The sequence below is a fragment of the Vicugna pacos genome, chromosome 5, assembly GCF_048564905.1.
Source record: "Vicugna pacos chromosome 5, VicPac4, whole genome shotgun sequence".
In the NCBI taxonomy this organism is placed as follows: domain Eukaryota; kingdom Metazoa; phylum Chordata; class Mammalia; order Artiodactyla; family Camelidae; genus Vicugna; species Vicugna pacos.
This window is the reverse complement of record NC_132991.1, coordinates 38277963-38305718: the sequence shown is the minus strand read 5'-3', so window position 1 is coordinate 38305718 and position 27756 is coordinate 38277963. Positions and strand designations below refer to the sequence as shown.

At 36.4% G+C, this 27756-nt stretch overlaps 1 protein-coding gene across 1 annotated transcript in view; it reads left to right on the top strand.

The window, feature by feature from the left end:
* The first annotated feature begins 417 nt into the window (after positions 1–417).
* FIGN (fidgetin, microtubule severing factor) overlaps positions 418–27756 on the top strand; it is a 167394-nt gene continuing 140055 nt past the window's right edge. Inside the window, exons 1-2 of the mRNA XM_072961067.1 lie at positions 418–451; positions 736–1000. The gene's annotated coding sequence lies outside the window, so the exon portion shown is untranslated. The remainder of the gene's footprint in view (positions 452–735; positions 1001–27756) is intronic.

The following is a 27756-nucleotide window of genomic DNA, read 5'->3' as shown; positions in this document are numbered from 1 at the left end:
TAAACTCATCTATGAAATCAACTGTGTTATCTAAACGATGCTTCTTCATCCTTTGAATCTACACTACACTGTTGTTTTAAATTTTTCTCAGTGGAGAGCTCTCACTTCTCTTTAGCCTTAAAGAACTTTGTACCTGGATAGTGGCATTAACCCTATTTTGAAATTGTTGGTACTTACCTCACAAGCTCGACTTGGGTTTTCCAGGTCAGCGCGGTAGAGTACGGCAGCTATTAAAATTAGAACGTGTGTGACTGGAGAGGGCGCGGCTGGCGAGTGGCTGCTCAGGAACCGTGGCCCGGGGCCGGGCTGTGGTGCTCCTGACTTGGCGCGCCGCGCAGAGGACGCTGGGAGCAGCTCGAAACCGAGCGCAGGCGCAGAGGCTTCAGTTGCGCGCGACCCCTTTCGACTAGGGCGCTTCCGGCTGGAGCTGTTGGGCGCAGGGCCCCGGCAGGTGAGTTGGGGGGCGTCGGGGCCCTCAGGCCTGGCCCCTCTGTTTGCCAGCTGCGTGCCCTTGAGCAGTTAACTTTTCCTTGCTTCTGTTTCCTAGTATGTAAAATGGGGATAATGCTGGTAGGTTATCTCCCTTCATAGGACTCCTGTGAGGGTTTCATAAGATAATACGAGTACAGGGCTTAGAACAGTGGAAGAGGCCTCCAAACGGTACCTGGTATTCCTTTGGTCATCATGCAGTATGTGCTGGGGAAGGCACTGAGCCTGGACTCTCCCCCTCCTCAGGTCAGTTTGGAGTGGCCCTGGGAGTCAGACTCCGGCATCGTCCGGGGCCCCCGTCAGCATGCATCCTCCACCGGGAGGGCCTGGGACCCTCAGCCTGCAATTCGCCAGCCCTGAGGAAGCTCAGCAGTGGGCAGCCCTGGTCCGAGGTGCCGCCGTGGAAGGACAGAATGGTCGGTGCCCTGGGGCGAAGATTCGTTCGGCTGGCCAGGGACTGCAGTTGTGCTGGGAGAGAACAGGAGTAGCCCCAACCCCTAGGCTGGATGAGGTAAGTAGTGGGGAAAGCTGGGCCCACCTTACACACTGCTGGGGTTCTGGGAACACTTCCAGGAGGGAGAAAGTAGAGAAACGAAATAGAGGCTGAAGAGCTGGAGTCTGGAGTACCAGACGAGCATGGAAGTTCAGAGCAAGCAGGGCCTCTGGACGTGGGTGAGAAGACAGACTATATCAGAAACAATGGGAAAGTATTCAGGGGAAGAGCTACAGGCTCAGATTTGAGCTACCTATGACTGATGGAGATCTGCATTCCTGTGGGTGGCACAGATAGGCCTGGAGAGAAGAAGGATGTTTCCAAAGATGCTTAGGAGATGGAATTGGCTGTATTTCATGGAGGTTTAAATGGAAGTGTTAGTGGTTGAGACTGAAAGCTGGAGGGACCAGATGAAGCTCCCAGAGAGAGGGCCTGTTTTGGGAGGAAATGGAGGTGGTCAGGTTCTTAACCATGTGGGAAGGGAGGGAGAGAGGGAGTTAGATCTGGGCTGGGGCTGGGGCTCTGGAGGGGCCTTTTTATTTCATTCATTTGTTTGTTACTTCATTCGTTAAGTTTATTTGTTTGCTAGCTGTGTATTCAGCACCTGTACTAAGCACTCCTATAGGCCTTAGAGATTTAGCATGAATAAAACTTCAAATCCCTTAAAAAAAAAAAAAAGAAAGAAAAAGAAAAAACAAATGAGTGGCTATTCAAATTTAAATGTAAATTAAATGTAAACTAGAAAGCAAAATTTTCAGTTACTCCAGCCACATTTCAGGTGGTTAACAACTCCATGTGGCTAAAAGCTACCATAATGCTGGATAAAACTGTGTGTTATAAACACATTTCCATCCAAATCTTAAACTCCTTCTTTGATAGCAAGGGACACATATCTGCAGTTTTTCATTTTTGTATTCTCACTGGTCCCTTGTACTTGACAGTTAAAAATACATATTGTAAAATATTTGCAAATTTATAAAATTCATGAAAATGAGTACATGAATTATATCCAATGGGTGCTTTTAAAAGTCTCTGTTCTTATGTACTATATTGATTATGAATCAAAGCCATTCACTTTGTTTTTACCTTCTGCTATGGAGGATCATGGCATGGCCTCCTCAGTTTCTTGCCCACCCTATCCCCTAAAAGGCACATTCAGCCTAACCAGGCTGGTTCTAGGGCTTGAAAGAGTATGGGAGGAAAGAAAATAAATACAACATAGGTAGTTAAGAGTAAGTGGAGGATTTTTAGAGGGCAGCTGTTTGGAGGTTGCTGAAGTATATGAAGGTTGTAAATTTAAAAAGAAAAATGAGAATTTTAACAAGTATTGCAAGGACCTATGTGCCACCTTCCCTGTGTGAAAGAAATGGGAAGCAAAGACTTGAGATATGGGAATTATCTACTATTGCATGGACTTTGCTTTTTTGGCTACAGTGATACTCTTCTGGATCTGAAACCATACAGATCCTTTTATAAGCTTTATAATTTACAACGTCACAACACTGCATAGATTTTCTATTACATGACTTCTGTTTCCTATAACATATATTTATGCTCACAGTGGCCTTTATATTTTTATAAAATGAGTCTAGAATTATGTGGGGTAAAAATGCATGGTTTTCCAATATCATACCATAGTTAGCCATAGACAAATCTAAGAACCAATCTAAAGTTTTATAAACATCTATACATGATACTGTTTAAGACTGGCATTCAGAACTTCCAGAAAAGGAATGGACTCTTCTCACAGCAGGCCAACACAGGTGCATTTTCTAAGAGGGGCATGAGGGATAGAGCCCCTTGACGCCTTCTGACATTAATGGCCATCCCATAGCCAGATCTCTGTGCCCTGCCTTCAGAATTTACCCAAGTGTAAAATTACATTCTACATAGTTTCATGTGGGAAGATGACGCATGTCACTCCTGAAAACTATCACATGTTCCCTATAAATTATGTCACTAAACAGCTTTTACCATGGGTAGTCAGCTTTGGCCCTAGGATTTTTCTACCTTTGCCTCAACCACCTAAGAATGGAAGGGAAAGGAGTTTTCACTGATGCAAAATCTCTATGAATGTTAAGCAAACACTGAATTATATCGCTTTAACGTTTTTTGGTGGTGAGAAAATTGGCGTATAATTTGATCTGATGCAAAATCAATCATAGCAAGCACTTTGACAACTTCTAACCAAACAGAGTACTAGGCTCAATACGGTAAATGCTCTATGTGCAGTGCAAATGTTTTACATGGTCAGTTCTTCTTTATCTGACTTTTTCATTTGAGTTTAGGATGATGCCAGTCAGTGTTACGATTTTCCTAGAATAAGTTTTCAATTAATAAAATATGGAAGCAATTAAAATACATAGTAACAGCAAAACAATGTATTCAGACAGTTCATACTGCTGTACTTCCCTAGTATAAGTCTATTGAAAGCACAAGTTGATTATTATCTTTTTAAAAATTTTATTCTACAGTCATTGTGACAGGACAGCTGTATTCTTTCCACTAAGTCACCATTGTCATTAACGAGTCATTTGACTTACCTAACTTTTAATGTCATGTTCATTTTTGCAGATACAAAAAAAAGAATGTTGTGTAAATTATTCCACATATTTCCTGTAAGAATTTAACAAGATAATATACAAGAAAATACTTAGTAAGACATGATATATGAGAACTGTAGTAAACATTCAATAAATTTTAAATCAGCATACATTTAATATATAGAGAGAAAACCTATCAGTCAAACCCATCTTGTTATTTCTTTTCTGATTCCAACTACCTTTCTTCAACTTCATGTCAGTACTCAGTATATGTTTGTAAGCTTTCTGTTACTTCGTTGATTCTTTCCTTTGTTTCTCTGGTTGTATATTCATTATTATTTTGACACACATAAGATGACATTTCAGAGGAAAACATTAAACATAAAAGCAACCCAGATTTGACATCCTATCTGCTTTGGAAAAACTGTAAAATTCACTTAACTATTGGGATATCACCAAGTCCACAGTAAAGGGAGTTAAAGTGAGAACTGGAGAAAGGCCAGGAAATTGTCCTCTCAGGAAAATGGTGGAAATATCCCTCTTTAGAGCAAGACCTGTAAGAGACCAAATAGTTTGAATTTATCTTCACTGAACCGAATTTCTTTTCATTTCATTGGAAAAAGCACTTGTTTCTTACTCTTTATTTTTTGTCATTTCCTTAACCTAAATTTAAATGACAAAATCTGATTCCATCTCATACAGCTTGTAGCATCTGAAATTTTGCAATAGAATGGGAAGGTCGGGATCTAGAGGTGGGTAATTATCCACAAAGGATACTTGTTAAAGAAACATCACAAGATACTTTAGCAGGACTAGTAGAGAATTAGTCTCAGGAATATACTGAATCAAACTCTTTGGGTCTTGATGTTCAGTTTGAATTAAAACTTTGAACGATTTGGTTTCTTGTCCTCAGTCCAGATTTATGCACTATAAATTACTCTCTGCTTAAAGGAAGTCAAGCTTCTCCTTTCTCCCCAGTATGCGGCAGTCATTCATATCTTTGGTCATTCCTCTTCCAGGATCTGATATAATTTCCTTTCTCCAGTCTTCCATTCCAGAACTTTAAGGTTTATTTCCAGTATAAACTCCCATGGCACCTTCCTTTAACAGTGTACTACTTTTATGATTCATTCTTGCCACTTCCTTCCCCTAATTCATAACACTTCAGAATATTCCAGCTGGTTTAAATGCTATTGTGCAAAGCTTGACAACCAGAGATTGAAAGTTCTCTGAGGGCAAAGAACATACCAGACACTTCCTTTGTTTTTGTATTACTTCCATAATACCTGTCAGAGCACCGCAGCACTTTGAGATCTTAATGGATACTTGTGAGTTTGCATAGAATAAAACAGAATTGAGTGGCAAGATTATTAAGGGACAGACAGGAAAAATTTGTAGGTAGAAAGTTATACTAAAATTATGTTTAACAACTAAAAAGGCTAGCTTTAAGGGAAATTATGCCCCTGGCTAAGATCTAACTACCACATATTTTATTCATTCTTTTTTTTTTAAATTCTCAGTTTTCCCCACTAGAATGTAAGCTTCATGAGAGCAGAAATTGTTGTAGGATTTTGTTCACCTTTTCATCCCCAATATGAAGAACAGTGCCTAACATATAGTAGGTGCTCGGTATACATTTATTGGTAAATAAATAAATGAGTTTAGGAAAGTAATTTAAAAATAAAAGATTACGTTTCCTCTCGGCTTGTTTGTTGGTATATACATTCCCTTCACCATCAAAATAAAGTTATTTGAGGCACATCTCACCCAAACCTCTAGCCTTTCTTCCTCACAAGAACTCTCTGGATGCAACCGCCTAGGAGAAAAGCCTGGCAAACAAGAAAGAACATGAGTTTTCTGTGAGCAAAGTTTGAGAGAAGAAATGAGAAAATGTAGTCATGTGACTGGTTTTTGTATTTTTCAGTGCTTTCAAATGTCCTTTTTATTAACTCCATATCTTTTGCAGGGCTCAATCCAAAGTAGTTTAGTAAGACAGTGTTATGAATGCTACATGTTCCCTGTAATGCCATTTTTCAGTCATTACTGAGAACTAATGCCATTCTAATGAGAAGTAGGTGGAGGAAATCATAACTCTTATAGCAGCAAATAAAACTATATGCAACAAATTGAAGAGAAAATATGGTAGTTTATATCTTTGGGTAGCAAAGCTGGTAAATGATCTGTTTATTGCTCAGAAAATGGAAAGCAGTGTTCAGATTCATAGGTTCCCACATCCGCCGTTACGTACTCTTTTTAGAAAAAGTGGCAAATGATATTCAGATACCCAGTCATCCTCCGAGTTACTTTTCTTTGACCCTCCAGCTCCCATTAATAGGGACAAAATCTAATATTAAAAAGTGCAGTATGAGACCATTTACAAATTTTTAACTAAAGCAGCAAGCCACTGTAAGCTAGATACTTGCAGAGTGGGATGGAACAGAAAAAATGAGATCAAATTGGTGTTTAGATTTATTTCTTTTGACCTGAGGCCTCAGGTAAAATAAAAGCTGGAGCTTTATTTGGGGAGTCACGGTAGTGGTGACATGATCAGCTATGAGGAACTGGGGGGCAGGGGCTTGGCCCAAAAGGACGGTGCAAAACTTGTGGGACTTTTGGGGAATTTGGTTGGACCAGAAATTAGACTGAGGTCACATGGAGGGCCTCAGAAAGGGTGTCTTAAGAGGACAGTGTTGAATCTTCCTTGGGATTCCCCAACCGCACCTGCTCATAGGGGTAGTGAGTGGCCTGGTTGGGCAGAGAGGTCGCTGCTCAGACAGGAAATGCGGGAGTGGGTGGAAGAGGTGCCACACTTCTCCATTCACAGTGCCTCAGCCACAACCCTTCACCCAACACTGATCTTATCATTTCTAGGCATTTTAAAATTTCAACTCAAAAAAAATTTTTTTCAACTCTGTCAGTTGTGTGCTTATTCCTTTGTCCATACTTCTCTCATACTACTTTTTTGTTGTTATTGAAGTATAGTCAGTTTACAATGTTGTGTCAGTTTCTGGTGTACAACATAATGTTTCAGTCATACATGGAGTGCATTAAATCATAGGCACATAGGTGTTATTTGAAAGAATTTGAAGAAAAATTATTTGTGATTATTTTGAAGCATCAGCTAAAAATGAAAGGAAAGCAAAAGTGTTAATATGTTTTATAAGTATAAAAATATTTCTGTTATGTGGAATTTTATTTTTATCTTAAGAGATTTTCATTGTCTTGCTTATAACCTGGCATAAATAATTGATGAGTGATCAAAACTCATTTTCCTAAAAATAGATTATGGTTTTTGTGGCTATGCTTTATACTTGTGTTTTATGATGATACATACTATTATTTTCTTAAAGAAACAGATTTTTTAAAAGGGTAATAAAATTTAACTCAATGTATTGATCACCTACCATGTGACAATCTTTTGCGTTTCCTATCATATTTTGAATTAAAGTTTTTCCTTCTTTTATTGAATTGTAACCTCCCAAGTACCATATACTGTAGTTAACATTTGAAGAGATAGAATATAGGATTACCATTACCCTAGGCTCTCACACTGGGCAGGAATCTTACAGGCTGTCTCATTCAATGTCCCATTCAATGCTTAAAACTCTTCTACAACATTGCTAGAAGGTGAGTCAGTGGAAACATAGCCTCTGATGACAAACTCATACCCAAGGCATCCCACTTTATAATTGAATTACTCTTGTCATTATGAAGTTCTTTACTATTTGGCTGGAAAACAATTAAGTTGTTTTTGTTATTGTTGCTTGTTTTGCTTTTGCTTATGTCTCTTTTCTTTCCCTTTTTTCATTCAAGGAGATAGCTCTATAATAGTATGACTTTGGGGAAAGGATATGGCAAAGTAGAAGTTTGAAATCTTCATGGCTTTATTGTTCAAAAGCCTAAGACTCTAGAAGAATTTAAGTTAAGGTCCTGAAGAACATAAAGATAGAAATATTTTTTCCATACTAAAAAGAGATTTTCCAGAATCTGGGTGAGAAGAGGAGTGAGAGACAACTCTGGCTCCCAAAAGCAGGGGAAACCTTCACCCTACTTCCCACCAAGACCACTCTCAAGGCAATCAGATGCCAAGCTGAGACAGTTGAGTGATCTATCAGGAGAGAATGCCAGAATCAGCTTCACCCCAGGTTTTCCTGCCCGACAATAACAAAGAAACAGCCAAGTGTAGCTAAGATGAAAGAGTCACATGTGAAAAATGACTGTCTCATCAGTTATCAGTGGAACTGACGACTGTAAAATGTGTAGCCCCCAGCATCAAAAAAGGGTAATGCCTAAGACCCCAGAATTAAATAACAATTCGGGGGATATCCTTTTAGGACCCGGATTCTTCCTACTAACTCAGTAGAACAGAGGCTAGAAGACAGAAATGTTATAGCAGAAGATTAAGAAGGTATATAATTTTTTGCATACTTGAGTCATGAAGTGTTACCCTGATCGACTATATTAAGCTTTTTCCTGTGGCATGGCTTTCTTCATTGAATGTAGTCCACTTTGCCAAATTTAAACTTTGGCAACAAAAATTGATTATCATCACCAGGGTGTGATTTTATGAGTAGAGGTTCCCTATAACCTTCTTTGTTCTGGTCATTATGTTTCCTTTACTACAGCTAGTTAGTTTTTCTTTGGCAGCTATTTCACAATGATGACTCAAGCTACAGACAACTAAAATCCCCAAACCCTTTTCATCCATATCGATGTTAAAGGAAGACACCTCAGCTAGATTTGTACCAACATTTTGGGCTTAATACTAGTTTCTAGTGAATTCACTTATCTTTCTATCTCTTTTTTCTTTGGACCTCAAGTGTAAAAGTTGTGACATTCATCCTCTTCAATTCTTGGTATGTTATCATTATTAAAACCTATAATGATACTCTTTTGTTTTAGTTTACTTTATTAATATTCCTTTATTCCTGGATTCTTATTCCCATGCCATCCTATAGACACTCATTTAAATGTGTATGATAAAATTCTTACATAGGTATATATCCTTGATAACTATATAAGATCATTTGTGGGTATGTGTTAGGTGCTTTAATGTCTATTTTCCATATATATAGTATTATGTAACCTTGTAAGTTTAAATTTGTTTTATTAGACTCTTTGATTTGAGAGGTTACTGATCTGGTGTGAAGTATATTAGCTATCTCACCTTGCTTTATGGCACCTGAAAATCTACCAAAGAGCCTCATGGTATATAGCATTGAAACTCCTCCTAAAGGTTAGTATCAGTTCATTGAAACATGCCCTTTGAGTTTGAGCATCCCATTAGTTACAAATCCAACTAAGTATACTATCCAGTCCATGTTATATGTGAAGAAATTGGCTTCTGGGTATTTGTGAGATCCTCAGTTAATGTCTTTGTGGGGATGTTAGAACATACCGGAAATGAACAAGTCTATAAAAAACACTGTCAGAGTTTAAAATGGAGCTTCTTGAGTTATGGATCTTTGCTTTAGGATCAAATCCTACCTCGGTTCCCAAAGAAACTACTTCATCTATCATACAAACAAACCCATTCATTTAATCATCTTAAACATTTGTCTTACCTAAGACATATCGTAGATGACACAGGATCCACAGAGATTATGTGCATGGAAAAACAAAAGGACTTCCCCTCTATTTCCCTATCTATCTCAAGAAGCTTGTCTGTTAAGTTACTTGATAATGCTAGTTTGGTTGGTACTTTTCTTTGTTCTAGGACTCCATCTTTGACCAATTCCTTTCTTTTGCTTTGTCTTGCACTGAAATTAGCTACAAAGCATGTTATTGAATTTAGGATTTTCCTGATTAATCTTAACACCACAAATACACACCACCACCAGCAGGGCATTAGCAGCTGGATCATGAAACTTCTCTGCAGCTAATTCTCCAGCATGATCCTGTTTTATCACCCAGGTATCCACAACATCCACCCAAAGGTGAAACTCTTAGTCAAAACTATAAGACAGAAAAGGGAAGCCCTCAGTAGCATTTTGGAACCCCCAGAGCTGCCTGGAAAGCTATGATCATGACTTACTTTGCCTTACTATGAGAAGGAAAAAGACTCTGTGCTGTCCCATGCCATCTACATCCTGATTTTAATGGGGAGATGTCGCTTAGAAAAGTAAAATCAACTCAATGGAAAACAATGGATATAAAGATGATATTTATTGATTTTTAACTGAGGCAGAGATAGTCATGGAATCAGTCTATAGCAGAAAATAATTGGAAGGGATTACACAGAGCATTTTCCTGTAAGTTAACACATTCTTTAAAAATATCATAAAGGGATTCTCTTGGATGCTCCATCTAAGAATTCCCAAGTGACTAAGAATAATCAAACTTTGAATCCGGAAATGTCACCTTATCCCTATTTTGCTGCCCATCTTTATATGTGAGACTTGATCATTGGCTCCTAACCTGGCTTTGGCCCTTTGAACTTTACCTGCAGGCCGAGGATCTTGTGTATGGCCACCATCCCAGTTGGGGCTCTGATCTTGCCTCAGGCCTCCTGGCTTCAAGCCTGAACTCTGCGCTGTTCTTACCCTGCAGGTCTTTTGGCATTCCTGGGCTGACTCTGGAAAGAGTCCAGGCTTTTCCTGTTCTCTGGACACTTTACCAAGGCCATGTTCTTTCTTTCCAGATGCTAAAGTCTTTTTTAGAATTCCATGAAACAGTTTAATTTTCTTTCCTTCCTGTTTCATTTCTGGTAACTAAAAAATTATTCCTGAATTTATTTACTCAATTGAGCAAATATTTAGTGAGCAAACTCAGTGACCTCGGCACTGTTAGTCACATGTGCAGAATTTGCCTTAACAGAACATATGGATTTTTTCCAACTTTTTATAACTTTTAACTTTCTTAACTTTTTATAAACTAAAAATTGAGCTCATATTTCTTTTAAAAAATTTTAATTGCACAGTTCACAATAAAAAGTAAAAATATTTTAACAACTACTCCCATCCTAATCCCAAGTAATATAAATTAATGACATTAAGAAATGTATATATACTTTGGCTTGCTTTGAAACACATAAGCAGAATTTGTTTCCGTGAATTACTTTATGAAAGAAAGTTTAGGAGTCATTGAGTGACATATCTCACATGCGCACAAAAAATATAAATCACATTGTTATTTCATTTTTCCCCATCTTATTCCTAACCTGATCAATAGAATCAAAACTATACTTTATTAGACAGTGATGAGATCAGAAAGTGGAATGGAAGAGATTTGTTGTGTTCATTTCTTTCAGCCATGCTAAGATAGATAAAAGAGGGTTGGTCAAAGATTTCTTCATGGATTCTTACACATTGTATTTTTCCTTCAAAGTGTTGTTATTCTGAAGAAAAAACAACTAATATAAGCCACAAAGACATGTATGGATTGTATAGAATTTATATATGTGAAAACAATCACCCCTTCCCCACCCATGGAACAGCAAATGTCAGATCTATGTACTAGAATCTTTTATTTTAGAATAGCATTTTTTTTATTCAAGTGACTTATTTAATGGGAATAAGTTTACTTTTCAATACGTGGCTGACTCAGATTAAATTTGTCTTTGCCATTTTGTATTAACGTACTTGGAATATGGAGACCTCTTTTTTTTTTTCAATTTGAATTCAATGTGGCATTCTCCGTGAGTAGTGTGTGTTGAAACTTACATTCATTTATTTATTTAACAAATATCTATTGACTGCTAACCATGTGTCAGGCAGGCACAGTCCCAGGTGCTGGGGAGAGCTCAGTGAAGAAAAAGCGAGACAGAATTTTCAGTTGTCATGGAGCTTACAATTTACTAGAGGGAGATGGGGAAACAAAAAGTATGTTTGATGCGTAGAGAGCAATGGAGAGGAGAAAAGCAGATAGGCAGGACAAGTGATAGATGCGGACTTGTTGTTGCAAATAAGGTGACCACATTTCAGCTGAAAGAGGAAAGGAAAGAGCCAAAATAATGTCTGGGGGAAAGAGTGTTTCAAGTAAAGGAAACAGCTGATATGAAGGACACAGAATGGAAACATGTCTGGTTTGTTCAAGGAAGAGCAAAGAGGCCAGAGTGGTCAGGGAGCACGGATCAGGAGCAGGTAGATCAGGGATTTGTAAATCCTTTGAGGTGAGGTTCTTGGACCCACTTCTGAGAGACATGGGATGCCTCTGAGGGCTTTTGAGCAGGAGTGGTGTCATCTAACAACTTTTAAAAGAATCAATCTGGTTGCACTGTTGAACATGGACTTGGGGGTTAGGGTTATTTCTAAGATCCTTTCCAACATTATGATTCTAAAAACTGTATTTTTAAGTAATGTCAAAAGTATCTAGCTCATTCAACATGAAATGCACATAGAACAGTGATATTTTCAGCATCTTATGTTACTCAAACCACAATATTCTAAATAGAAATTTAAGTATGAACTTAATATGGGAAGGTCTGAGACTGCCTAACTTTGACAGTGAGAGAGAGGAGATTAAACGATATGAAATTAAGCAGAATAAGTAATTGTACACTCAAACCATAAAGTTTCATGATTCAGAAGGCAGGACACCATTTGGAAATAAATACTGAATGTTATAAAAGGACATACTTGGGAAAAGGAAATGGTGACAAACTTAACTCTAAAAATGCTAGTTAAAAATACCAGTTAGAATGCCTTGGGTAAATTTCTTAATCTATCTGTGCCTGTCTTTTCCAAAACCAAGGAAATAATGCTCTCATGGTAGCATGTGAAGATTAAATGACATTGTGTGGCAAGGACCCAGCATGGAGTAAGTGTGCAGCAATGTTGGTTCCCTTCTTCCTCCTCCTTTTGACTTACCAGCTATGTCAAATTTCAACATGAATATTTGACCAGTGGTGGGACAAAAAGACTAATTAGAGGTTTTTTTTAATGTATACTTACTTGAAACCAAATACTTTGATACATCATTGAATAAAACTAAGCACATATATTGAAAGAAAAAAGATAGATATGCATCTGCCCCTGATGAAGACTAAGGTGTATCAATGGTAATAAAAAAAATGATATTCTCGTGCAAATACCACTGTCTCCCACCATAATGGATGACAGTCTTCAAAATATGAAGGGTTTATCAAAATTAAAATAAAATGATTTACTTAAATTTTTAAGGACTGGAAGTTCATTCTGTTGTAAAGAATGAAAAAAAAATCCTAGGATACATTAATTTTAATTATTGTAAAAAGAGTGTATCAGAATTTTAAAGATTATCTCATTTGAAACTTTTTAAATAAAATTAAGAGCAAGCCAATCTTTTTTAAAAAAACATATCTGAGAGCAGCAAAATGTACATATTGGGTCACTACTATATTAATATAGGTGCTATATAGATCACTATAGAGATGCTATACCTCTTTTCTTTTTTCCTGTTTGTTTTCAAAGTTTTCTAATAAAATAACAAGAGTTCCATATATTGAGTAGTGACACCTGAAGAAATCAGTTTAGTTTCAATTGATTTGGCTTCTGTTTCAAGCCTTGTAACATCATTGTCAGGTGTAACAACAAGTCATTATTTTCAGGAATGACACTTACAATATGGTGGCACATCCCATCCTCTTGGTTACAAAAAAGGACTAGTACAGATGGAAAGGATAAACAAATCCGTAGAAACCTTGTGGTCAACAGTAAATCAGAGTGATTTGACAAACAAAAAATAGTAGATAGATAAAAGGCATCTCATCTGTTTTTTTAGATTTCAGAAGATTCATAACATTTCTAAATTCCTGCTAAAAACTTAGAAATAATGCAAAACACCATATAAATATTAGAATTCTCTGGTGGAGAAGATGTGGACAGTGAACGTGTTGCTGAATGATAGCAAAGTCCTTTGCAAATGAGAAGGCTGTCAAATGAGAGAGAAATTGTCACATATCCAAAAACCTACTGGACTTAAAATATTAAACATGATGAGTGAATAAACATTAGTTTTCTTGTTGCTTAGTTTTTCTCTTATGCAAGAACATTTTCTTCATAAGAGCACACTGTATTCATCCTCCAGTTGACTCATTTTCACCCTACATGGCAAATGTGTGGGAGAAACCCACCCCCATAAAAAAAAGTATTTGATTAGATTAGGGGATCTGACTCATCCATAAAATGATAAGAGTCTGTATTTGTTCTAATGATGCATCTGAGATTCCATTTCCAGTTGCTTCATTTTAGATAGTGCTTTTGGAGCACCTATCTAGAAAAATAAGTCTTGAGTTGAAATGATCCCTTTTTATCTGACCCTAATCTTTTTTATTTTTATCGAAGTATAGTTGGTTAACAGTATTATGTTAGTTTCAGGTGTACAGAAAAGTGATTCAGATATATATATATTCTTTTTCAGATTCCTTTCCATCATAGGTTATTACAGGATATTGAATATAGTTCCCTGTGCTATACAGTCAGTCCTTGTTGTTTATCTATTTTATATATAATAGTGTGTATCTGTTAATCCCTGACCTTAATCTTGAAATCAAGAAACTTTCTGAACTACTAAGTGGGGTAGAGGAAAGGGGCATTTGAGAGGACAGTGGGGGAAAATGCCAAGTCCAGGGAAATGAAGAGGTCTAGGAAAAGAATGTGTGGGATTGCAGTTTGGAACTTGTGCATGAAGATCAAAACATGGTAATCCATGTCCTGCAAGAGATCTGCCGATGCATATTATCTAAACCGGACCTTTTTTTTTTGCTTGTACCTTTATGTATTTTGTTGGCTCAGTGTGACCTGTTGAAGCCTTCCTGACAGATCATGGTGTTATTAAACTTTCTGGCCTAATATGCTCTTAAACTTGTCTCTTCCTTTTCCCTTGAGGAAACACCAAGCCAAATCATGTTTACTATATAGTACCTGAGAATGCAACAAGATACACATTTAGGGATATTTGAAATTTATCATATGATAAATAAAATAATTTCACAAGTTACATCTCATTCCTGACAATGAATGTTTTCTGCATTATTAGAATGGTAACTGATACAAGCATAGGAATGCCATTTAAAGGTAAAATAAATGTCTTTTCTCTGTATCATTGAATACCCAGTGCTCAAAGTAAACATTCAAACACTGGCCATCTTGCTCCCAAAGATCATTTATATAGATTACATGGAAGTAATATTTCATTTAAATTTAACGTTAATAGCACCTTATTCCAAATGCATTTATTTATAATAGTCAGACTACAGTGGCTTGTTGGGCATTTGGCAGTTATTCCAGGTATGCCAATGGCAAGCATAAGTATACACTATGACAAGTTCCATCATTTATATGAGAAATATTAGACAGCTCTGAAATTCTTACATAATGAGATCTCTCATTTTGCCTAATTATATGATACTTCTTTGTTTTCAATGGAATGCCATATACAGATTACAGCTCAATGTGAGCAAATGTTAAAACAAAGTGTGAAAAATCTGGATTATTTTGCTTTTCATTTTTCTCATTTTGGCTGCAGTGAACTATGCTAATATAAAAATTTCTCAATAAGTTTGTTCGAAATATTTGGACCATAACAAAGGATGATAAGAGAGACTACTATGAGCAACTATACACCAATAAAATGGACAACTTAGAAGAAATGGACAAATTCTTAGGAAGGTACCATCTCCCAAGACAGAACCAGGAAGAAATCGAAGATCTGAACAGACTAATTACCAGCACTGAAATTGAATTATTAATTTTAAAACTCCCAACAAACAAATGTCCACGGCCAGATGGCTTCACAGGAGAATTCTACCAAACATTTAGAGAAGAGTTAACACCTTTCCTTCCAAAACTATTCCAAAAAATTGCAGAGGAGAGAACAGTTTTGAACTCATTCTGAGGCCACCATCAGCCTGACACCAAAACCAGACAAAGGTACTATAAAAAGAGGAATTTGCAGGCCAGTATCACTGACAAACATGGATGCAAAAATCCTCAACAAAATACTAGCAAACCAAATCCACCAATACATTAAAAGGGTCATACACCATGATCAAGTGGGATTTATCTCAGGGATGCAAGGAATTTTCGCTATCCACAAATCAATCAGTGTGATACACCACATTAACAAATTGAAGAATAAAAACCATATAATCATCTCAATGGATACACAAAAATCTTTTGATAAAATTCAACATCTACTTATAATAAAAACTCTCCAGAAAGTGACCACAGAGAGAACATATCTGAGCACAATAAAGGCCATATATGATAGACCCACAGCTAACATCATACATAATGGGGAAAAGCTGAAAGCATGTCCTCTAAGATCAAGAACAAGACAAAGATGTCCACTCTCAACACTTTTATTCAGCATAGTTTTGGAAGTCTTAGTCACAGCAGTCAAAGAAGAAAAAGAGATAAAAAGGAATCCATATTGGAAAAGAAGTGGTAAAACTGTCACTGTTTATGGATGACACGATACTATACATAGAAAATCCTAAAGACACTACCAGAAAACTACTAGAGTTCATCAGTGAATTTGGTAACATTGCAAATTACAAAAGTAATACACAAAGATTTGTTGCATTTCTATACACTAAGAGCAAAATTTCAGAAGGAGAAATTAAGGGAGCAATCCCATTTACCATCACATCAAGAAAAATAAAATGTCTAGGACTAAATCTGCCTAAGTAGGCAAAAGATCTGTACTGGGAAAACTGTAAGACACTGATGAAAGAAACTAAAGAGAAGACAAACAGATGGAAATATATACCGTGTTCTTAGATTGGAAGAATCAGTATTGTTAAAATGACCATGCTACCCAAGGCAATCAACAGATTCAGTGCAATCCTTATCAAATTACTGATGGCATTTTTCATAGAACTAGAACAAAAAAAATTTAAATTTGTATGGAAACACAAAAGACCCCAAATAGCCAAAGCAGTCTTGAGAAAGAAGAATGGAGCTGGAGGAATCACACACCCTGACTTCAGACTATACTACAAAGCTACAGTAATCAAAACAGTATGGTACTGGCACAAAAACAGAAACACAGATGAATGCAACTGGATAGAAAGTCCAGAAATAAAACCACACATTTATGTTCAATTAATCTACAACAAAGGAGGCAAGAAAATACAATGGAGAAAAGACAGTCTCTTCAGTAAATGGTACTGGAAAAACTGGACAGCTGCATGTGAGAGTGAAATTAGAACATTTTCTAACACCATATACAATAAACTCAAATGGAATGGAAATAAAAGCAAAAATAAATGAGACCTAATTAAACTTAAAGGCTTTTACACAGAAAAGGAAACCATAAACAGAACGAAAAGACAACCTAGGAATAGGAGAAAATATTTGTAAACAATGCAACCGACAAGGGATTAATTTTCAAAATATACAAACAGCTCATACAGCTCAGCATCAAAAAGACAAACAACCCAATCCAAAAAAAAAAGGGGGGGTCAGAACATCTAAACAGACACTTCTCTAAAGAAGATACACAGATGTCCAACAGGCACGTGAAAAGATGCTCAATTATTAGAAAAATGCAAATCAAGACTACAGTGAGGTATCACTTCACACTGATCAGAATGGCCATCATCAAAAAATCTACAAATACTAAATGCTGGAGAGGGTGTGGAGAAAAGGAACCCATCTACACCATTGGTGGGACTGTAAATTGGTGCAGCCACTATGGAGAACAGTATGGAGGCTCCTTAAAAAACTAAAAATAGTTACCATATGGTCCAGCAATCCTGCTTCTGGGCATATATCCAGAAGAAACTAATTCAAAAAGATACATGCATTTCAATATTCACAGCAGCACTATTTATAGTAGCCAAGACATGGAAGCAATGTAAACGTCCATTGACAGATGAATGGATAAAGATGTAGTGTGAATATATGATGGAATACTACTAGGCCATAAAAAAGAATGAAATAATACCATTTGCAACAACATGGATAGACCTAGAGATTTATCATACTAAGTGAAGTAAGTCAGAAAGACAAATATCATACTACTTACATGTGGAATCTAAAGAATGATACAAATGAACTTATTTACAAAACAGAAATAGACTCACAGATATAGAAAACAAACTTATGGTTACCAAAGGGGAAAGGAAGGAAGGATAAATTAGGAGTTTGGGATTCACGTATACATACTACTATTTATAAAATAGGTAACCCACAAGGACTTACTGTGTGGCACAGGAAACTATACTCAATATCTTGTAATAACTAATAATGGAAAAGAATCTGAAAAAGAATATATATATATATATATATATATATACTTCAATTAAAATAATAAAAATAAATAAAAATTTAAAATTCTCAATAACTTTGTTCTAAATATTTGGCTATATCAGATGATTTGATGAGAATATTGAGTTGACTTTATGATGATCTAACTCACCATTGACATTGGACTAGGAAAATTGGAAAGTCCAGTTGATTCTTCTGTAGTTCATTTGGTCAAGAGAAAAACCTAGGAAGAAAGGAGCTGTAAACAATAAAATCACTGCACTCTACATGGTCACAAGTAAACAAGTAGACAAACAGACACATTTTGGGAAAGAACTCTCACTTCAACCTTTACAAATCTCTTATCTCTCTGAGACACAATTGTCTTACCTGTAAATGGGGATAATAGCCTTTTTATTTGATTGCTGTGAAAATTAACTGAGATAATATAAAGCATTTAGCATAGAGCCTGGTAGCTATAAACATTTAACAAGTACTACTTTCTGTTTACCCTCTTATGTGCTAAATAAATAAAATCTTTTTTGTCAAAGCTTTGTATCATGTTAAATGTCTGCTTTTTCTTAATGATAAAATCTTTGCTGATCTTTTATTCCATGATTCTTATGTTTAATTGAATAGTGACTCAGGATATCTACAGACTACAATTAGAGATGTCACTATAATCTAATGTAATCTCCTTTTTATGAATGGTTTGTGCTCCAAAAGCCAATTTGTTAATCTGCTATTAACATTTCAAAGCACATATCCCCAAGGAAACATGCTTATATAATTTATTATTTACCTGATGTATTATATAAGGCGAAACTAAAGAATTTAACAACTTTTAATAATATTCTATGGGAAAATACATTCAAAATTCCAAGTTACGAGTTTGGTAATAAATGCTCACCACAGGCAGTAAAAAGAATTTTTCTTAGTTGCAAGCTACTGTAGGATTCTCTGCAGAAAATTAAAGATATATATATATAAAAAGACTATACCTCATAGAACAAAGTAGATTTATAGAAGCTGAGATTTGATGAATGGGATAGGAGAGAGGACAAAGGAACAGGACTAGATATCTCATGGAGATAGATCAGGACACTGGTGGAAAAGGTCTCAATAATTAGTTGTGGAATAAACAACTGACTGAGATTTCTTTGAGTAAATGTGCTTTGAAAACTGTAAAGTGATATACAGTTGGATGTTGCCTCCTTCCCTCCCTGGTCCACCTTGGAAAATGGGAAGGGTTTGGGGATTGCTGGAGTGTGCAGGTAATATTATGACAGGAAACAGGTCATCTGATGCCTACAAAATTCATATAGGTAGTGGGGTATGGGAAAAAGAGCTTTTAATTGCAAGCCATCCAAGTGCAAGATCATGTTCTGTCATTTCCTAGTGCAGGTGACTTAGGATAATTCTTTCACCTTTCTAGGCCTCTGTTCTAGCATTTCGAAGTAACGAAACTGAAATACTAAATGAAAAATATGTAAGTACATTTTCTAATTTTAAAAAATGTCCTACAATGCAGTTCATTAAAGAGTTTGATATCGGTGATTTTTTTTTCTTTTAATTGTCCCAGTAGCATTGTCTATACAATGAGGAACAGCCACATGAATCGACAGTCAGTCAGTCATCTGGATGACTCCAGACATAGAAGTGTGTGGCATCCTGCCATCAGAACATCTGTATGGCTGATATTTTCCTTTCCTACCTGAATGTTTGGATATTCTGGTGGCACAGACTAAGAAGGACCCAATTAGCTAGTACTGTTTAGTCAAGAGACTATCCTGCATAAAGGAAATAATAAGAAAATCATTTTGCCTGCACTTCTATTCAAACCGAGTCACTAAAGGCATTCACTTGAACAGAGTACATCCTTTATTGAAGAATAAGGAAGATCAGCACATATTTTTTAGTGTAAAAAACATTGGCAAGGGTCAAGTAGCGCATTGCTAGCTGAGTTGTGGCCCAACATGGCTTATTGTGGCTATTTGCTGAGAGAGCGTGTATCAAGTCTCCTGGCTCATTTTTAAACTTTTTTTTTCCTCTCTAACAAGTGCTAGACATGTGAGGCCATAATGAGTTTAATTAAAGTCAATGGGAGCCAATAATTCAAACCTTATAAATGTAATTTGGGAGCAAACAAAACTCCTAACTCAAAACATGAAATATTCTACTTAAGTAAAAGTTTAAATCATGTTCATAAAATAAAATTGCCAAGTATATTATGGGTTGATATAATGCAAAGATCTGATTTCCAATACTTGATCTACCTCTTGCTGACTGTGTTATTTTGGGTAAGTAAAATTTTTAATTAAGAACTTTTTTAGCACCTAGCACCATGCTTATACATAATTGGTACTTAATAAATATTTATTAAGCACATCAGTGTTTTAAAATGTACTGATAGAAGTAAACAATATGGACAACTTGAAATGAAGACAACAGCTAGAGAGGAGAAAAGGCAGATATAGGTGGGAAAGAGACTTCATTAACTCACAATCTTTGTGATTTTCCTATGCAGCTAGATTGTTACCCCTTCCTAGAAAGACTTAATGTGAGTTATAATGAGTTTAAATATTATGAAGAATTTATCACTTTTACAGGATGTATTATTAAGTGTCATACATAATTAAAATTATAATTTGGAAATGATTCATTTCCAAAACAAATGGATCAAATCTGTACAGGGATTCAAGACTTCCAACTGCTATTTGTAGGCTGCCTCTCAACATGTGGCATTTAAAATCACTGAAGTCACTCTTTTAACAAAATAGACATCTTACTACAAAATCAGTAATTAAATGTTTGTATTATTTATATATCTTGTTAATAGAAAACTTTTATTGGATCCATTCTCATTTTCACCCAAGTCATTTGGCTTTAATATTTTAGTGAAATCTGCCCTCTTGTTTGAGAGAAGTTATTTGGGGCATGGATGACAAATGAGGATAACATATTACATCTGCCACACTGCTCACACCATCTTTACTTAGACCACCATGTTTTCCATCCTTGCCAGGTCCTAAGAACCAATATTCACAATCACCTTCTTTTATAAGAAACCAGAATGTGTTGTTGAGACAAGTAAGATGAGAAGATAGAGCAGGCAATCCATTTTTGAATTGAGAAATTTGCATGGTTCAATTATGATGAATCTAGCTTTTCTCTACATAAAAATGGTAGTTTTCTTGGAAAAAGAATTGAATGTTCATTGAAGAGTACCAGACAATCTCATCCACTTGAAAGATACGTAATTAAAAGTCTGAATTTTGACATAGTTAAAATTTGGCTCCATATTACAGAATTCCAAATACCTCTTTGATTATATATTGATGTTTTAAGGTAAATTTATTACATGTTGTTTATATACATGAATATTTTGAATACATTCTTCATATTCCATCATAAAAATATTTTACATAAATTTTGAATAATAAATGATGAACTATGATCCTCTTCATGCATAGTAAATGTTAAATGCTGCATTGTTTGCAGACATTAAGCCATAAGTGTTATTTGAGATGTTGCAAAATCCTGACCCCTTTAAAAGCCAAACAGCACGATGGCAGGCCTTCCCTAGCAACTGTATTCATAATGGCAATCTCCGACAGCCAGTCAAACTAAATAAACCATCAAGAATTCCAGGCTAGAAATGAGTTGTTGAGGGCTCCCGTTATCATGTCGGGACTGAGGTCATGGAGGAAACCGGAATGTTATTTTCACTAGTGCTGGCCTGCCAGTTAGTGCTGGAATTAGATTTTAGTGAAGGTGAACTTCACCATTGCTGATACTGGCAGAAATGCACTCAAAATCCTTGTAAGGGCATCAGAAAGGTTTGTGGATTACAGAGAGGTGACTCCACCCCCTCTCCTGTCTCTGTTCCTTGTCTTGAGTGTCTCTCGTTGATCTAGAAAACCATTATTGTATACCAGGATTTACGACCCACAATTTGTCTGCCAATGCTGGGAATCAAACCAAAATTTCCAGAGCACAGAGTGTCAGCACACTTGAGAGGCATAAGCTTTGATGCACACTGGTTAAGTGGGACAGTCCTTAGCAAGATACGTAAAGTGAGATGCTCGAAAGATGATGTTCTTTGCTTTTAAAATGTAGTTGTTTTATTTTAAAAGTTAATAAAACATTACTGTTTGATTACATTTTGGATCAATAAAGCCTTGTAGCTGATGAAAAAGGCATCCAGTGAAGGTTCTGACAGACTTCCTAGGCACAAGATCCCTGCTTCTGAGGCGTTTTTGGAGGTGGCATAGTTCCTGGGGATAGACAAGTGTAGAGTGTAAACTTCCACTATTCAGAAGTTGAAACATGGCCATGGACCCAGACTCTTTCTGTATTTTTTTTTCCTTTCTAGCAACACAAAACTCAGTTAATCCTGATTTTATGTCAGTTGTTTTAACAATGAAAGGAAAAGATACAAATCTACTTTTATTTAATGTCATTTGTTGTAACAGCAATGTGTGTTGCAGGTTACTTTTAGACTATGTAGCCGAGCTAATGGGTTTTACTTATGAATATAATGTGGCTATAGGATAATGTAGCTTATGTACCCAATTTTTTATTCTGCCAATGGAAGGAATATAGAGATGGGATTTAAAGTCACTGCCAAGTCCGTAAGAAAGAGTTTTGCATTTCACTTCTACAAGAATCATCTGTGAAGCAGTGAGGCACATGCAAACAGCCTATGTTTTCCTTGCATTCTGTACCAACCCTCAAGACACTATTATTTTTACAGAAATAAACCCTCACAAGAGGGCCTATGAATTCAGATTAATGATGGCCTTTTTTTTGTAGCTATGTTAGCTTTAGTAGAGCTTTCATACAAATAGCCTCAATGTATCATCAGGAATGCATTATTTATCACAGTTCCAGATATTGCAAATACAGTGGGCAAGATAGAGAATCTTTATTGACATATTGAAGTAACAGAGAGAATTAGTACAATTAAGATGCATCTGGAATGGAATAAGAGTTTTTGAAAGACTGGCTGAAACTTTGATAAACAAGGCTTGCTGAGTAGAGGTGCACCTCTCCAGACGGCTGAAATGTCAGGCCAGAGGCATGAGCCTTTGTTATACCTGCTGGGTTGGCAATAATAAGCCAACATAGACTTGAAGACTTGACAAGTTATAATATTTTATATTCTTATTTTAAGACAATATTTCAGAATTATTTATTACTTTCTATTGAGCTTGGTGGAAATAACCTTTGTCCTGAATTTTGAGACTAACAGGCATTTTCGTATCAGTCTAATATCAACATTTGAAATATGCCCAAAACCAAATATTCTCAAGATTACAAATAGAGCAGCCTATTACATCATTTCCCCCCTAAAAATTATAGCCTGAAATGCAAAGGGTCTTTTCTAACTGATTTCTGAAGATTATGATGGAAAAAAAAGAGAGAGAGAGAAAAGAAAGCAAGCTAAAAAAAATAAGTGGTCTCTCTGATAGACGCCCTTTTCTCTCATTCCACAACGGTCAGCAGAGCACACAGGGGTTGTGTTGCTCATGTTAATGACCTGGGCATGGGGTTAGTAGAGTTGATTTTTTAATTCTGTGCATAATGTTGAAGGCTGTGAGTGGGGTTGCTGTCTGAATCCTGCCTCTGGTCCCTTCTCACCTTCAGGTAATGGACAGTTGAATACGTACACAAAGAATTCAGCCAGCTGTGTTGGCTAATGTAGGGAGCAGCCTAGGAAAGCTAGACCAGAGAAGAAGGCAGAAATTCCCTCCTGTGAAGGGCAGAAGTCCTGTCCTTCTAGAAATCTAACAGAGGAAGAGGAAAGAGAAATACCCTGTCTCTTACAGGCTAGTGGTCCAAAGGAGAGAGAAAATAATAGCCTGTTTCCAGATTTGGGCTCATAAGTAAGCTCACACACTGATAACCGGGACATGGCCAAACCACGGGAGTTACTCTTGCCTCTGGGAGGAAGCACATACCTGGGTGGAGAAAAGGGCCAAAGTATTTTCCCTGGCACAAAGTGGGACATTATTGATGGATGTTCCCTCCCTATATGGAAACTCTAAACAAATTCACCTTTTAACATATGAAAACTTATATAAACTCTTCATGTTCAAGAATTAATTCTACCTTTCTCACTTGTACAATTTAATACAGAGTTCCATAAGAGATAATGTCCCAGTGTTTTCCAGAGAATACTCCATGAAACATTAGTTCTTAGGGAGATAATTATAAACGTGGAGGGAAGTTCAGTAACAAAGTGTGGTTAGCTTTGAGTTAAAATATTGAATTAAACCATTTTCTTTACTAAAAGTCCTCTCAGAGCTTTTAATATGTGAATGTGTATTGTGATTATTTGAGAGGGTGGTATAGCATGTTATTTCCCAAAATTATTTGATAATCAGATCCTAATTTTTTAGGAACATTTCACAGGACCAGTGTTCTTAAAAACATCCTTTGGGAAACATTAGACCAGTGGATATTCTCTCACTTCTAGTTTCCAGAACACCAAGGCCACTGGGTGAAAATCAAAGAGAATGATAGTGGTCCTGAGCCATGAGAAACCAAGATCATGTTGGTTCTGGAACTGTATGAGCTGTTGCTAGATGTGAACTGGAGGCTCTAGATCTGAATTCAGTTCCAGGCTGCATGATTTAAAAAGCACAGATTATAAAAAAAAATATGAATGGCAATACTTTCAGAGGGGCACATTCTTTTTTTTAACATTTTTTATTGATTTATAATCATTTTACAATGTTGTGTCAAATTCCAGTGTTCAGCACAATTTTTCAGTCATTCATGGACATATACACGCTCATTGTCACATTTTTTTCTCTGTGATTTATCATAACATTTTGTGTATATTTCCCTGTGCTATACAGTGTAATCTTGTTTATCTATTCTACAATTTTGAAATCCCAGTCTATCCCTTCCCACCCTCTACCCCCTGGTAACCACAAGTCTGTATTCTCTGTCCATGAGTCTATTTCTGTCCTGTATTTATGCTTTGTTTTTGTTTGTTTGTTTGTTTCTGTTTTTGTTTTTTAGATTCCACATATGAGCGATCTCATATGGTATTTTTCTTTCTCTTTCTGGCTTACTTCACTTAGAATGACATTCTCCAGGAGCATCCATGTTGCTGCAAATGGCATTATGTTGTTGGTTTTTATGGCTGAATAGTATTCCATTGTATAAATATACCACATCTTCTTTATCCAGTCACCTGTTGATGGACATTTAGGCCAGAGGGGCACATTCTGTCCAAATTTTTTCCCAAATAGTATCTCATACCTGCCACACTTAATTCATTTATATTGCCTGCTAAATCCCTGAAGGCATTTGAGTTTGTAAAGCCTCTCCTAGAAGGACTACAGTCTAACCAAGAGGAAAGCTGAACTGCCTTGTCAGTTCCTAAATCACACTAGGCTCTGAAGTGTATAGGATTAGTTATGACTGGGATTCCCATATGGACTCTTGTTAGGGATCTTGCCTATTTTACAAGACCCAGACAACTCTGGAGCATAGTAAAGCCAGTTGTGTGGCTAAGTGCTAGTGAGGGGCCAAGTTCTTTTGGACAGTAGTGTTTTTGCTTTATCTATAAACATTCCAGCGTAACATTTTTATCTCCATCCTCTGCATTGAAATTCTAAATGTGTATCTGCCGCTCATTTGCATTTCTTAAGTAAAACATGCCAAAAATGCTCATGGACTGTATCATTGTTGATTAAGTTTTGTAAATAGTTTGGTTTTATCATTTAATATTTTTTAATGATTTTGTTACATAATATGTTATAAATGTGTCTACTTTAATAAATATAGCATATTGATCAGAATCTAAATGTTTCTCAGTATCTTGTGTCATTACATTGAACATCAATTATTATATTGTAACAAATAAGGTTCATAGAACCTGACAAAACATATGGAATTGTCTCTATACTACCTGATTTCAGAAAGTAACAAATTTTCAGTTCCCCTAGTAGTTCTCTTTTTCCTTCATCTCTCTTCTCTTGTCAGGTTTTCAGTTCTTATTCTTACTGCTTTCAATATGCCTGACTAATCTGTGGTAGATTGGAAAATCAAAGGGATATGATTGTTACAATTATCTGTTGCATAGGAGTTAGTAGGCTATTGAACTACTTCTCTACAAGGAGACTACACACATATAGTGCAGACTTGGAAACCTCACTTTGGGCTGGCCAGAGCTATTTTTGTTCACTTCTTGGTTGTTGACTGTGTTTTAAGTTAAGAAAATGTTTTTCTATTTGCTTCCAAACATGCATAATAGCCAAAGTTCTTTAATTCAACTGTGATGGCCTTGAAGGTAGATCGTCTGATACTTAAAGAATATTCTATGTGGTAGCACACATTAAGTGCTCAATAAATATCTGTTGGTTAATTTGATCCTTTAATTCTCTCCTTCTAACCTGTACTTGACAACACCATCAGATTTATCCTGACTTTCACTAGAATTACTTGAAAATTTATTTTACTTAGCATAAGTATTGCAATGTATATTACAGGATACACTCTGTTCCCCTAAAAAATATGTTGAGATCCTAACCCCAGTACCTCAGAATGTAATCTCATTTGGAAATAGAGTTAAGCTAAGGTCATACTAGAGGATGGTGGGCTCCTTAGTCCTGTTTGACCATTGTCCTTATAAAGGGAAATAGATACACAGGAAGAAGATGGCCATATTATGACAGAGGCAGAGATGGAGTGATGAATCTACAAGCCAAGAAATATGAAGAATTTCCAGCAAACACCAGAAGCTAAAAGAGGCAAAGAAGGATTCTCTCCTACAGGTTTCAGAGGGACCATGGCCCTGCTGACACCACACCTTGATTTTGGACTCCTAGCTTCCATAACAATGAGACAATACGGTTCTGCTGTTTTAAGCCACCCAGTTTGTAATACTGTGGTACGGTAGCCAAGGAAACTAATATAGTATATTATTTCAATTTCTTCTTAAGTCTGAAGAAAAGAAAGGATTAGGAAGTTAGACTAGCTCTCTCTGGTTGTTACTTTGGAGTGAGAAGATTCAGGTGATAGTTCTTTGCAAGTCTGTGATCCACTGCAACTGTTGTCACAACAGCAATGAAATATCTATAGATAGAGACTCTCTAAAGTAAAAACAAAGAACAACCTATGGTGTCACAAATGGATTAGGAAAAATACAGATGATTATAAGGGGTAGGGCTAAGGAGGGTAATAAAAAAAATCCAAAATCTTCAAGACCATACCTTTAAAATCATTCTTCAGCATATTCAGTGACAGCACTTAACATTATCAGGGCATGACCTTACCAGAACATTATAGTAATAGAGGCATTTCGTAATGGTAATTCCCTGGGACACCCCTTTCTGTTTGTGGGTAGGAGAGAAGAAAGGGGAAAAGGAAGGAAGAAAAGAGGGAAGGAGGGAGGAGGGAAACAACACTACCACCATGAATAATAATAGCTACACTTTAGTGGGCAATTGTTATGTGCCTGCACTGCACTGAACACTTTAAATGTCTTATGCAATGTAATTTATTCAAAAACACTGTGATATAGGTATCATTTCCCCCATTTTGCAGATGAGGACACTCAGGATCAAAGATATTATGTGCTTTGCCCCCATGACAGCACCAACAGGAGCTGCACTCAACCCCAAGTCTGTCTGACTCTAAGATGCATGTTCTTAACCATTGTGGCTCCATGCTGATAGCTCACCAACTGTACACTCTAGAAATACATATTGCATTGCTTTTCTCAAAAGAGATAATCACTAAAAGCAAAAGAAGATCTGTCAAATGAGCAGAGATTTATTGAGCACTTTCAATAGTACAAGCACTGTGAGGCACCCTATAAAAGATTCAGAGAAATATTTGGCAATTCTTTTGGTGTCAAAAATAATAGTAGTAAAACACTCTCCATGATATATGTAGTATCTACCTTACTGTCTGAAGTACTGAATGATTGCGTTAGTGTTCAATGTATTCTTTGGTAACCCTTTCATCTCAACTTTTATTTTCTTGATTTGGCATGTAGGTTCCCTGTTCAAAAGCTAGTCTGTCCAGAAGTTTGACTGTA